General features: G+C 42.7%; 1 long non-coding RNA gene across 2 annotated transcripts in view; it reads right to left on the bottom strand.

Annotated features, from left to right (window-relative positions):
* LOC138365830 (uncharacterized) overlaps positions 1-13,339 on the bottom strand; it is a 47,927-nt gene that overhangs the window by 30,771 nt on the left and 3,817 nt on the right. Inside the window, exon 2 of one of the 2 annotated variants that reach the window (XR_011229037.1) lies at positions 9,447-9,617. The exons of the other annotated variant lie outside the window; for it this stretch is intronic. This is a non-coding gene — a long non-coding RNA (uncharacterized lncRNA). The remainder of the gene's footprint in view (positions 1-9,446; positions 9,618-13,339) is intronic. 2 annotated transcript variants of the gene reach the window in all.

Here is a 13,339-nt window from a genome sequence, read left to right on the forward strand (position 1 = left end):
CCGATGAGGCTGGTGAGCAACTGCATAGGTGACTACACATCTTCGGCCGTGCTTAAGCACGGGCATGAATAGCCCGTAAAGGTGCCCTAAAGTTAAAATATATATATTTAGATATCATGTAAAAGTTAAATACTTTTTGGAGATTTGGAAATGGCGACTCTATCACCTTGGGTTTTACCCCTGACAGTTATATCTGGCGTGTGTACATTTATGTATGCATATCTCTATAACTATATCTTATCAATTCTTATTACATGGCAGGATAGCATTGAACTTTGAATATTTGAGAAATTTGGTGTTTTGGAAAATGTGGCATCCCAATAGTTGTTGTTGTTTTAAATTCATCTACTGGGAACAAAACGCTGCAAGCAGCACGGGCTATGGTGACCCCGTCGTAATCACCTGGCACAGGAGATGTGCCTTATCAAGCATCCCATTATATCCATGCCTCCCTCCACACCGTACCCAACACCATCAAAATATTGACATGCTCGAATTATCAAGGCCGGAGAATTGGGGAATTTGGAACACAGAGACACAGCTGGACTTACTGGTATGGGTTTAGGTATACCATTGTATGGTATATAGAACCTGCTATATTGAAATTGAAAATGAAATAGGTTTATTCAGGTAAAATACACACAAAGGGATGAGGCAGCTCAAACTATTCTCACCCTGTTCAGTGCAACGTGTTCATACATATATAGACACACATCACAAACAATAAACATATTACCGAACATTCTGAGAGATAAACATATGCATTTTTTCCTTTGCACGTGTAGTATGTTACCAGACGTACACACAAATACCTTTATAATTAGGTATATATAGACAATTTGCAATAGACATTCAAACAATTCAACAACAGGTTACAATCTTGGTGCAAAATTCTTATATCTCTCCAAACCTGCTATAGGCTAATGGGGTTGCCACAAACCAAGGCATACACGTAATATATATATATATATATATATATATATATATATATATATATATATATATATATATATATATATATATATATGTGGTATTAGTATATTTTGGTAGCAGTCTTTCCTGTAGACATATATTATTAAATATGACCGAAAAAGTAAGATTAATAATTCTAACACGAATTTTCTCAATCTTTCGTACATTTCTTTTCACTGTTGGAGGTAATTCAAAAATCAATTCTCCAAAATTCATTTTTATTTCTAGTCTGACGCGACACTTGAGCGCGTTTCGTAAAACTTATTACATTTTCAAAGACTTTACACATACACAACTGAATAGAACTTACATATCTCCGATTTGTTTATATCTACATTTGAGTAAGGTGGATGGGGTGAGGTGGTATTTAATAGGGTATTAATTTCATCAACACAAGACAGAACACGAAACAATGGGTATTGAAATGGAAGTGATTGTAGAAAGCCTATTGGTCCATATTTCTTGATGCTTCTATATTGGAGCGTAGTCTTCAGGTGGGTAGAATATAGTTGTGCATTAATTGGCTGTTGATTGCTGGTGTTGACTTCTTAATGTGCAGTGCCTCGCAAACGTCAAGCCGTCTGCTATCCCTGTATCTATCGATGATTTCTGTGTTGTTTACTGGGATTTCTCTGGCGATGGTTTGGTTGTGGGAAGAGATTATATGTTCCTTAATGGAGCCCTGTTGCTTATGCATCGTTAAACGCCTAGAAAGAGATGTTGTTGTCTTGCCTATATACTGGGTTTTTTGGAGCTTACAGTCCCCAAGTGGGCATTTGAAGGCATAGACGACGTTGGTCTCTTTTAAAGCGTTCTGCTTTGTGTCTGGAGAGTTTCTCATGAGTAGGCTGGCCGTTTTTCTGGTTTTATAGTAAATCGTCAGTTGTATCCTCTGATTTTTTCTGTAGGGATAACGTTTCTATTAACAATATCTTTCAGGACCCTTTCCTCCGTTTTATGAGCTGTGGAAAAGAAGTTCCTGTAAAATAGTCTAATAGGGGGTATAGGTGTTGTGTTAGTTGTCTCTTCAGAGGTTGCATGGCGTTTCACTTTCCTTCTTATGATGTCTTCGACGAAACCATTGGAGAAGCCGTTGTTGACTAGGACCTGCCTTACCCTACAGAGTTCTTCGTCGACTTGCTTCCATTCTGAGCTGTGGCTGAGAGCACGGTCGACATATGCGTTAACAACACTCCTCTTGTACCTGTCTGGGCAGTCGCTGTTGGCATTTAGGCACATTCCTATGTTCGTTTCCTTAGTGTAGACTGCAGTGTGGAAACCTCTGCTCTTTTCCATGACTGTTACATCTAGAAAGGGCAGCTTCCCATCCTTTTCCATCTCGTAAGTGAAACGCAGCACGGAACTCTGCTCAAATGCCTCCTTCAGCTCCTGCAGATGTCTGACATCAGGTACCTGTGTAAAAATGTCGTCAACATACCTGCAGTATATGGCCAGTTTCAAGTTCATGTCGACTAAGACTTTTTGCTCGATGGTACCCATGTAGAAGTTTGCAAACAGGACACCTAGGGGAGAACCCATGGCGACCCCATCTACTTGCTTATACATGTGCCCATCCGGGCTCAAGAAGGGTGCCTCTTTAGTACAAGCTTGGAGTAGTTTCCTCAGAATATTTTCTGGTATGTCAAGAGGAGTACAGGCTGGATCACGATACACTCTGTCGGCTATCATCCCGATTGTCTCGTCCACAGGTACATTGGTAGACAGCGATTCTACGTCCAACGAGGCTCTTATCCCTGTGGCCCGTGTGCCCCGCAGTAAGTCAACAAATTCCTTTGGAGACTTCAGGCTGAAGGCGCAAGGAACATAAGGAGTCAGCAGGCCGTTGAGTCGCTTCGCCAGTCTGTACGTGGGTGTGGGTATCTGGATAATGATTGGCCGAAGTGGGTTTCCAGGCTTGTGTGTCTTGACATTTCCATACGCATAACCAGGTTTATATTCCCCAATGATCTTTGGCAAATTGAATTGAAAGCAAAGGTCAACAAACTGATCGAAACTGTGAACGCCAAGAAATCCGGACTCCACCTGCCAAACATCATTGGGGAATATAAACCTGGATATGCGTATGGAAATGTCAAGACACACAAGCCTGGAAACCCACTTCGGCCAATCATTACCACATGCCTAACAGTATGCATCCACGGAGGGTAGCCTAGCCTCACGGGGGACCTGGACCACATGCCTAACAGTATGCATCCACGGAGGGTAGCCTAGCCTCACGGGGGACCTGGACCACATGCCTAACAGTATGCATCCACGGAGGGTAGCCTAGCCTCACGGGGGACCTGGACCACATGCCTAACAATATACATCCACGGAGGGTAGCCTAGCCTCACGGGGGACCTGGACCACATGCCTAACAATATACATCCACGGAGAGTAGCCTAGCCTCACGGGGGACCTGGACCCCATGCCTAACAATATACATCCACGGAGAGTAGCCTAGCCTCACGAGGGACCTGGACCACATGCCTAACAGTCTGCATCCCCGGAGGGAAGCCTAGCCTCACGGGGGCCCTGGACCCTATGCCTAACAGTCTGCATCCCCGGAGGGAAGCCTAGCCACACGGGGGCCCTGGACCACTTGCCTAACAGTCTTCCCCTCGCCAGTAATGGGAAAGCCTGTGTTGAGGATGGATGTTTAGAGCACAAAATGAGAGGGAAGCGAGAGGACACGGTTCCTACACTGGAGTTTGGTATCCCGTTATCATTTTATCATAACGATAATGCATCTCTATCATCCCTTAAATTTCCACTGACCTTGAGGCAAGCAGCTGACAACAGCTTTATTTGTAACTTATTACTAACTTATTACCTCAATGGTCAATTCTTGCCAAAAATTTGTATCTAAAGCATGGATAGGGAATGGTGGCCAGCTATCACCACGATATATGACTGTACAAATCCACAAGGGCCGTGACGAGGATTCGAACCTACATCCAAGAGCATCCCAGACGCTGCCTGAATCGACTGAGCTACGACATGGTCAAAAAGAATTGAAACCAGAAGTTCTGCTGAACTTACTTGGATCCTGCAGCCTGCAGATCCAAGTAAGTTCAGTAGAACTTCTGGTTTCAATTCTTTTTGACCATGTCGTAGGTCAGTCGATTAAGGCAGCGTCTGGGATGCTCTTGGACGTAGGTTCGAATCCTCGTCACGGCCCTTGTGGATTTGTTCATTTGATGCATCACGCTACTGTGATTTCTGTGTGTAATATATGACTGCCAACCAGTCATGACAGGGTTGATCTCATCGAGACCTTAAAAAAGGTGAAAATTTTGGAGGATATTAATCCAGACAACGTCTTTAAAAGGTCAGATGTCACATACACAAAAGCGGCAACACCAGCACGCTCAATAAGCCACAATGCAGGACAGAAAACGGGAGATGCCGTTTTCATCCATGGAACGGCCTACCCGCCAAAGCCTTAAATGCCAAGACATTGCTACAGTTCAAAATCCAGATGGAAAAAATCGTCGGGTACAATAGGAAGGGGGAGGGGGGGACTTTTGACAAGCCGCCGGCTCTTGTCCCCATCGAGGCCACTAGAGAGACGGTGGCCCTCAGGTAAATTAATGTCTATTTATATTATCCATACTCCTGAATGAGAGACTGCACGATAGATTATTAGCTTCTGCTTCTTACTCTTTCTCGTCTATTCATATAAAACTTAGAGTAGATAAGTAGTTATACTGATCTTTATTTTTGCCTTAGCAAATAATGGAACCGTGGTGGACCAATAGGTCTTGATATCTCCCTTACCAATGTTTGCACGCTCGCTCGCACACACACACACACACACACACACACACACACACACACACACACACACACACACACACACACACACACACACACACACACGCACACACACACACACACACGCACACACACACACACACACACACACACACACACACACCTGTGTGTGTTTGTCACACCATTTGTCACATCATCTGAAGAAACACATAAGGAAACTGGAAAAGGTTCAGAAGTTTGCAACGAGACTCGTCCCAGCGTTACGAGGGATGGGGTATGAGGAGCGCCTGAGGGAACTGAGCCTTACGACACTAGAAAAGAGAAGGGAAAGTGGGGATATAATAGGAACGTATAAAATACTCAGGGGGATTGACAGAGTGGACATAGACGAAATGTTCACACGGAATAGTAACGGAATGAGGGGACATGGGTGGAAGCTGGAAACTCAGATGAGTCACAGGGATGTTAGGAAGTTTTCTTTTAGCGTGAGAGTAGCGGAAAATGGAATGCACTTAAGGAGCAGGTTGTGGAAGCAAATTCTATTCATAATTTTAAAACTCGGTATGATAGGGAAATAGGACCGGGGTCATTGCTGTAAACAACCGATGGCTCGAAAGGCGGGATCCAAGAGTCAATGCAATGACTGGTCCTATTTGTGAGGAAATAGGACCAGAGTCATTGCTGTAAACAATCGACGGCTCAAGAGGCGGGATCCAAGAGTCAATGCTCGATCCTGCAGACACAAATAGGTGAGTACACACACATAGAAGTATCTCAAGACGAAGTGGGACAAATTACTCAAGGGGCTAGGAAGAAATAAAGCAGTTGGACCTGATGGAGTTTCACCTTGGGTGCTGCGAGTAATGACAATAACGAAGAGACAGTATGGTTTTCAAACTGGAAGATCCTGTGTAACAAATATACTTAGTTTTTATGATAGAGCCATATATATAATACAGGAAAGAGGGGGTTGGATCAACTGTGTCTACTTGAACATAAAAAAGGGATTTTGACAAAGTCCCACACAAGAGGCTATCATCATGCTGGAGGGGTGACAGGGAGACTTCTGACAAATATGACAAATTTTTTAATTGACAGATGAGGGCAGTAATCAAAGACTGTATCGGACTGGAGGAGTGTTATTAGTGGAGTACCACGGAGTTCAGTTCTTGCACCAATAATGTTCTACATAAACCATCTACCACAAGGAATACAGAACTATATGAACATGCTTGTGAATGATGCTGAGACACTGGGGAAGATATGAGACGCAGACGATTGTAATGCCCTTCAAATTGACCTAGATAAAATAAGTAGAGCATCAAGCGGCAAGTGAATAAATGCCATGTTATGGAATGTGGAATCTGAGAAAATAGACCACAAACAACTTATAAGTTATGTGGAAAGGCATTACAGAACTGATAAAGAAGGAGACCCAGGGGTGGTTTAGGATGGTAAGCTGTCACCAGAGGAACAGATAAAGAACATTGTGAGAGGAGCGTATGTGTCGCTTTCTAACTTCAGACTTGCTTTTAATTATATGGATGGTGAAATACTAAAGAAACTGCTCATGACTTTTGTGAGATAAAATTTGGAATATGCACCAGTTGTATGGTGCCCAAATCTCAAGAAGCACATAAAGAAACTGGAAAAGGTGCAGCAGTATGCCACAAAATGGCTTCCGGAACTGAAAAAAACAAGTTAGGAGGAGAGACTAGAGGCGTTAAACATGCCAAAACTAGAAGATAGAAGAAAAAGAGGTGATATGATCACCACTTACAAAATACTAACAGGAATCGACCAACTTGACAAAAGAGGAATTCCTGAAACCAGAAACATCACGAACAAGAGGTCACCCCGTCTCCAGAGGCACATAATTGGAAATGACTCCCAAATTAACATGAAGCTTTGCATAATCATGATGCAAGATTCTTCACGGCATTCCAAGTCATTGTGAATATATGGGATGAAATCCTATTGTCTCTGGCTTTATAATATCGAACACCGACACAAATATTCTTATTCTCTACTCATCTATAAGTGGTGTATGGTGGTCCATCACTACATATTGGTACTTTCTACTAAACAGTCAAGTACTATCATTGCAGGAGGATGGGTTGCTTGCATGGACACTCATGTAAGTTTACTGAGAAAAGGAAGTACATCTCAAAAGGATAGAGTAGCTTAGGCTATTTCTATCCTCGTCAATATAAAGTCCCTCAAGGGGCTCACAAACCCGATTGATTGATTGATAGATAAACATTAAGCCACCCAATTGGTAGCACAGGCATGAATAGCCCGTAAACACAAACCCACACAGTACACAATTATATAGGGACATTACCCGGGATGAAGCATTAAGGTTGGGACGTCTATATCGCCCCTGGGGAGGATTACCTTACCTTGCGGTTACTTTTTCTTGCCAAGGTTCCGAGGATCAACGTCCCCAGAGGCCCGGTCTCTGACCAGGCCTCCTGCGGTTGTGGGTCTGATCAACCAGGCTGTTGGACGCGGCTGTGATTTGTACACATTACTTATAAAAGCATAATTAATCACTCATTGAGTTTTTTAACATTAGTTATCTTGAGATGATTTCGGGGCTTTAGTGTCCCCGCGGCCCGGTCCTCGACCAGGCCTCCAACCCCAGGAAGCAGCCCGTGACAGCTGACTCCGTGACTACTGACAGCATAGTAGCCCAAATTATTCCATATAGCTCACTGTTGTTGTCTTCAGGTTTTCCCAAGAGAATATATATTTACCATTTCTCTAAACGAATAAATATTTACCTATAAATACAGTTTATTAGTGAGAGTACTGTACGTAGATCATATGACCTGATCAATGGGGGGCCAGCAGGCTCGGGGAGTAGAACGCTACGAACACTCCAGGTCATATAGATAAAAAAAATTAGCTTAATCCATGTTGTACATTATATAATACTTATGTACATAGAGTTTATAAATATAGCAAATTAGTATGAGCTGATGTTGAAAATTATCAGTCACCGCCATGCTGGGATTATGGGAAGGTGGGGGGAGGGTTGGGGTAGGCAGGGGTGGGGGGAAGGGAGGGAGGTCGCGCTTCTCCAGCAGATTACCACTAGTCATGCTCTGTCACCATTACCGCCTAACCTGACGAGTTGATAGTGTGACCGCGGTCTGAACCACGTTGCACTGTTGCGCTATAGGGTTACTATACAAGATGCAAGCCACACTAGCACGGGCAATAATATTTCAATCATTCGAGGATCCCGGTAGTACAGTGGGGTTCGTTCTCGACTCACAATCGAGAATTCCACATTCAAATCCCGGGCGGGACAGATATGGTTGGGTGCGTTTCCTATCACCTCATGCCCCTGTCCACCTAGCAGTAAATAGGTACCCAAGAGTTAGTCAGCGTGTTGTGGCCCTGGGAGGGGGGGGGAGGAGGGATACTTGATATAAGCCTAATATGTACTGTATGTATAAATTGGCTGCCTGTCCCCCGACACAAATGAATTATTACCTTACATCATAGGAGACTCGAACTCGGGACTCAAAAATACGAAAACGTCGTTCTACCAACCTGGGACCAGATTCATGAAGCAGTTACGCAAATACTTACGAACGTGTACATCTTCTCTCAATCTTTGGCGGCTTTGTTTACAATTATTAAACAGTTAATGAGCTCCAAAGCACCAGGAGGCTGTTTATAACAATAACAACAGTTGATTGGTGCTTTAGGACACCAACAAGGTCACAAACACTAGCCCCCCCCCCCCCAGCCAATGTACTGACAACCCAACATAACACATACACAAACAAACAACACATACAAAAATGTCAACCCATGGTGGACAGGCCACCCAACTTTCAAACCTCCTCTCTCTCTACACCCGCATCCTCTTCCTGAATTTCATCTCCCCATCCCTCTACCTCCCCGATCCTTTCCATTCCCTATGGACATCAAAGCTAAACAGTTGATTGGGAAGTTTTCATGCTATAAACTGTTTAATCAATGTAAACAAAGCCGTCAAAGATAGAGGAAAGATGTACATGTTCGTAAGTACTTGCGTAACTGCTTCGTGAATCTGGCCCCTGGAGGTGTACTAGAATGGAAACAATAAATTCAATATTATTGAAGAAAACAGATAAAAAAATAATTTAGAAAATGTTTACAATATACAAAAAAAAATACGAGCGACCAACGCTGTATAGGCAATGTTGACCTCAAAAATAATGTAATGGAAACTTTAACAGTTCAAAAGAACGTCGCATTTCGATCGTATGGGTCACATAAGGCCAAAATTGTCGTACTACAAAATAGAAGCGACTCGCGAAAGTGACGTACCGTCCAGTTTTTTGTTTTGGGTCCTCTGGTAGGTTAGGAGAGGACACTAGATTTGTACTCACTGGATTTATGAGTACAATCAATCAATCATCTCAAGATAGCCCCTTGAGGGACTAGAAGTAGAGAAGGGTTGAAATAGCCTAAGCTACTCTATCCCTTTGAGCTGTAGACCAAACCACACACTAGAAAGTGAAGGGACGACGACGTTTCGGTCCGTCCTGGACCATTCTCAAGTCGATTGTGATGTATTTGTATTTCCTTAGAGATGTATTGTATTGTCTCAATAAATGTACATGAACTTGAGAGAGCACACTTTAAATTGATCGTTTTATTGACGATCAATTTACTGTGTTCTGTGTTTTACTTACGATCAATTCAGACCGTCCTTATGATGAGGGATTGAAGTTAGGTTCCGCTCGTCCACTCTTGCCGGATGGGCTGCCCGAGCCTGCGTCACCCTTCACAGTAGAAGACTCTAGACTAGAGATAGTGTGATGACGCAGTTGTGTTACCGGAGTATGACGCAGTGGTAACTTTACCTGTAAAATTGACCTGAATTTACCCATGAGGCCACTAACATTTGAGTGGGCTCGACAAGGACAGGAAGCCGGCGACTTGTCATAGGTGCCCTCATTCCTGATGATTTTGTTTCTGGAGGTGGTAATCATGATGCAGTTGTATGACTGGAGCATGACGTAGTGGTAGAATCAGGCCATCTTATCTTGAGGTTATCTTGAGATGATTTCGGGGCTTAGCGTCCCCGCGGCCCGGTCCTCGACAAGGGTCTCCTCTTTGTTACACACCCCCAGGAAGCAGCCCGTAGCAGCTGTCTAACTCCCAGGTACTTTATTTACTGCTAGGTAACAGAGGCATCAGGATGAAAGAAACTCTGCCCATTTGTTTCCACCTCCACCGGGGATCGAACCCGGAACCTCAGGACTACGAATCCGAAGCGCTGTTCATTCAGCTGTCAGGGCCCCAGCCAAAGTCCATTCCATGCACCCGCCAAACCACCTCTTTATGAATGAAAAAACGGTTTACACGAGACTCACAATTGATGACGTCCGAACACTTCCGGAACAAGTGCTTCGCTGACGACTTTTGTTCGAACCACAACCCTGTAAATGCTTCGCCCACGTAATACAAATACAAATAATCGCCAACAGAACCTAAACACCTAACCTAACCTATGCCTATATATATGCACAATATGCTAATATATTATATTAATTTATATTTGAGAAAATTCCAGTTTTGAATGAATAGCATGTTAATTAAAATTTATGAATGCGTCTGTGGGGTCGACCGCTGGATGGAATGGACTCGAGTCGAGGACGGGTTGCTAAATATGCACAGTATGCTAATATATAACAATATTAATTTATATTTGAGGAAATTCCTATTTTGATGAACAGCATGTTAACATTGATGAATGCAAGTTTGGGGTCGACCGCTGGATGGAATAGACTTGGTCTGAGGATGGGTTGCTTGGATATAGTATGATGACGCAGTTGTGTGACGCAGTGGTAGTCAGGTGTAGAAATCTCCACAAGTGGCATGATGACGCAGTTGTATGACTAGAGCATGAAGTAGTGGAAGTCAGGTGTAGAAGTCTCTAGAAGAGGCATGATGACACAGTTGTATGACCAGAGCATGAAGTAGTGTTAGAGGCAGTGTCATGCAGGCCATGACCAGGGCATCACCTCATACAGGTTATGACTAGGGAATGACGTAGTGATAGAGACAATAACATGCGAGCGAGGCAGATCCAGTTTACACCCCCCACACTTTTTCAACACATCTAGCTTATCTTAAAAACATGCCAAGATATTTATTTAAATGGATGAGCATTGGTCCTAAAACCAATACAAGCCTCACTGGACAGTTATTAACGCCCTGACATAAACCTACATTCCGACAAACCACGATAAATTTACCTTAGGGATAAACATTGTTCAAAACTAAAGTAAATTCTCAGTATATATATACACTGGAATCTAACCAGTTCCAGTACCTGAACAAAAGTCTAGACCAAACACTCAAAACAACAGAAAACATTATTATTGTTACTCCATTCACAGAGCTGTACTCGTGGCGTTACAGTGTTGCCACGTTTACATCCCCCCCTCGTGCATCGACGTTCAAATCTGTGCAATTATATATTGCTTATATTCAACTGTAAATGGGATAATATATATATAATATATTAGTAATTATTTTATACGCGTTTGACCAAGTCTTACCTACAAATACATCTGGTTGAGATCAGAGGAAACACTGGTAAATTAATGGTAAAAAAAAATATGAAACCACGTCCGCATGATTGTATTTTGGTAGACATGGACGTAAGTTACCTGACACAGTGGATGATACAGGAATGATTGATAGGGATTAAGCCACCCAAGAGGTGGCACGGGCATGAATAGCCCGTAAATGATGCAGGATTAGTTTTTCCTGGAAACCGATCCTCCAATGGATTTAGAACCATGTACATTACCCGGGGGGGGGGGGGAGGGAGTAGAAATAGCCTAAGCTACTCTATCCCTTTGAGATGTATTTCTTTCTTGTCTCAATAAACATACTTGAATTTGAACGTCCATTACTCTGACACGAGTTGAATAGTTAAGGATCGGTGGCTACTCATCTCCCTCTGGGAACTATATCGATGTGGAGGTGTGCAGTCTGGTGAGCTACCCCTACACTAGAGGGACCTGCACACACTCAGGCTACAGCGGTAAAACTAAAATTATGTTTGTAACACGTCAGGAATTTTATGACGGTTGTTGTTGATTTAAGGGCGACGACGATCGTGGGATCGCATGGTTTATGACGGTGGTCTGCGTCCTCGGCTCATAGAAACCCGAGTTCAATCCCCCCGGTCAAGAGAGAAACGGTTACGTACGTTTCCTTTCATTTGATGCCTCTATTAAACAGATACCCGCGAGTTTAGCAATTGCTGAGGGTTGCATCCTGAGGTTAGTATACAGGCTTCCTGTATATTTAGGGGGTCTCGGTAGTACAGTCGGGTTCGTTCTCGACTCGCAATCAAGAATTACGGGTTCGAATCCCAAGCGGGACAAAATTGGTTGGGCGCATTTTCTATCACCTAATGCACTTGTTTACCTAGCAGTAAGTAGGTAACCAGGAGTTAGGCAGCTTGTTGGGGGGTTGCATTCTGAAGAGGGTCAGTAATTCTACCCTGGGGGGGGGGTGACCTCGATATAAGCCTAACATATATAAACACACTCCTGCTTGTCTGTCTCCCAACACAATGAATTATTAAAACTATAACCAAGTTATCACAAATTAAACAGGTCATGGAGCACGGAGCTCTGATTTATAATTTATGTCCATTACCTTACACAATAAAGTCAATACATATAATCCCAGTTAAAGCCGTATATCTAGCAAGAAACAATAATATATTGAACTCAGTCCTATACATGTTGACTATGAACGAACTCTCCAACAAGGATGACAGATGAGCCCGTTGCAAGAACAACAGTTTCAACTCATATTTGTGATCCTAAATACACAAAAACGAAAAACTTGTTTTGGCAACATTCTAGTCATTGTCACTTCATTGTCACTTCAACAAGTCAAGTAACTTGCTCGTGACTGGATAGTGACAATGACATTCAATACATTTCAGGTACTATAACTTAAACCTTAATATATTAAATATTATACAGCTGAAGGCAAGATTAACATTGTAACAAATGCACAGAATAAGTGCAGTGCCTCCTTGCAACAACCAAGCGAAAATATCAGTAATAACAATGGTAACAAAGATTTGACTAACAAGTCACCAGGCAAGTGTTTGCTACTAATATTGTGAAATACCAGCACGTTTATAATAGACTGCCCCTTTGCACCTACACCTACACACTGCCCTGCTCCACACCGGGATATTATTAGGAAACGCACATGAGCTTCAAATTTGTTTAGTCATTAAATTATATTCTATCAACAAATGCATCGTAACGAACACATTGCATTGATATTCACTAATTAACATTGATAAACAAGATATATTAGCATACTAAACTGACTAAACGAACACAGTATATAAATGTAAAACTTTGTAAAAGGAAAGTAATTCAAAGTATATATTCACCGAGAGGTGCACCCTACGTCTCTATGAATGAGAGTTTACCTTAGTCCTGGACTAAGTTCACGACTAAAGTAAACTTGTTGATTGGTCAATAAGCGCTTATGGTGACCTTAATAACCCTCAGGAGGTCAACAGACCTTAAGCCCA

This window comes from Procambarus clarkii, chromosome 18, assembly GCF_040958095.1.
Source record: "Procambarus clarkii isolate CNS0578487 chromosome 18, FALCON_Pclarkii_2.0, whole genome shotgun sequence".
In the NCBI taxonomy this organism is placed as follows: Eukaryota; Metazoa; Arthropoda; class Malacostraca; order Decapoda; family Cambaridae; genus Procambarus; species Procambarus clarkii.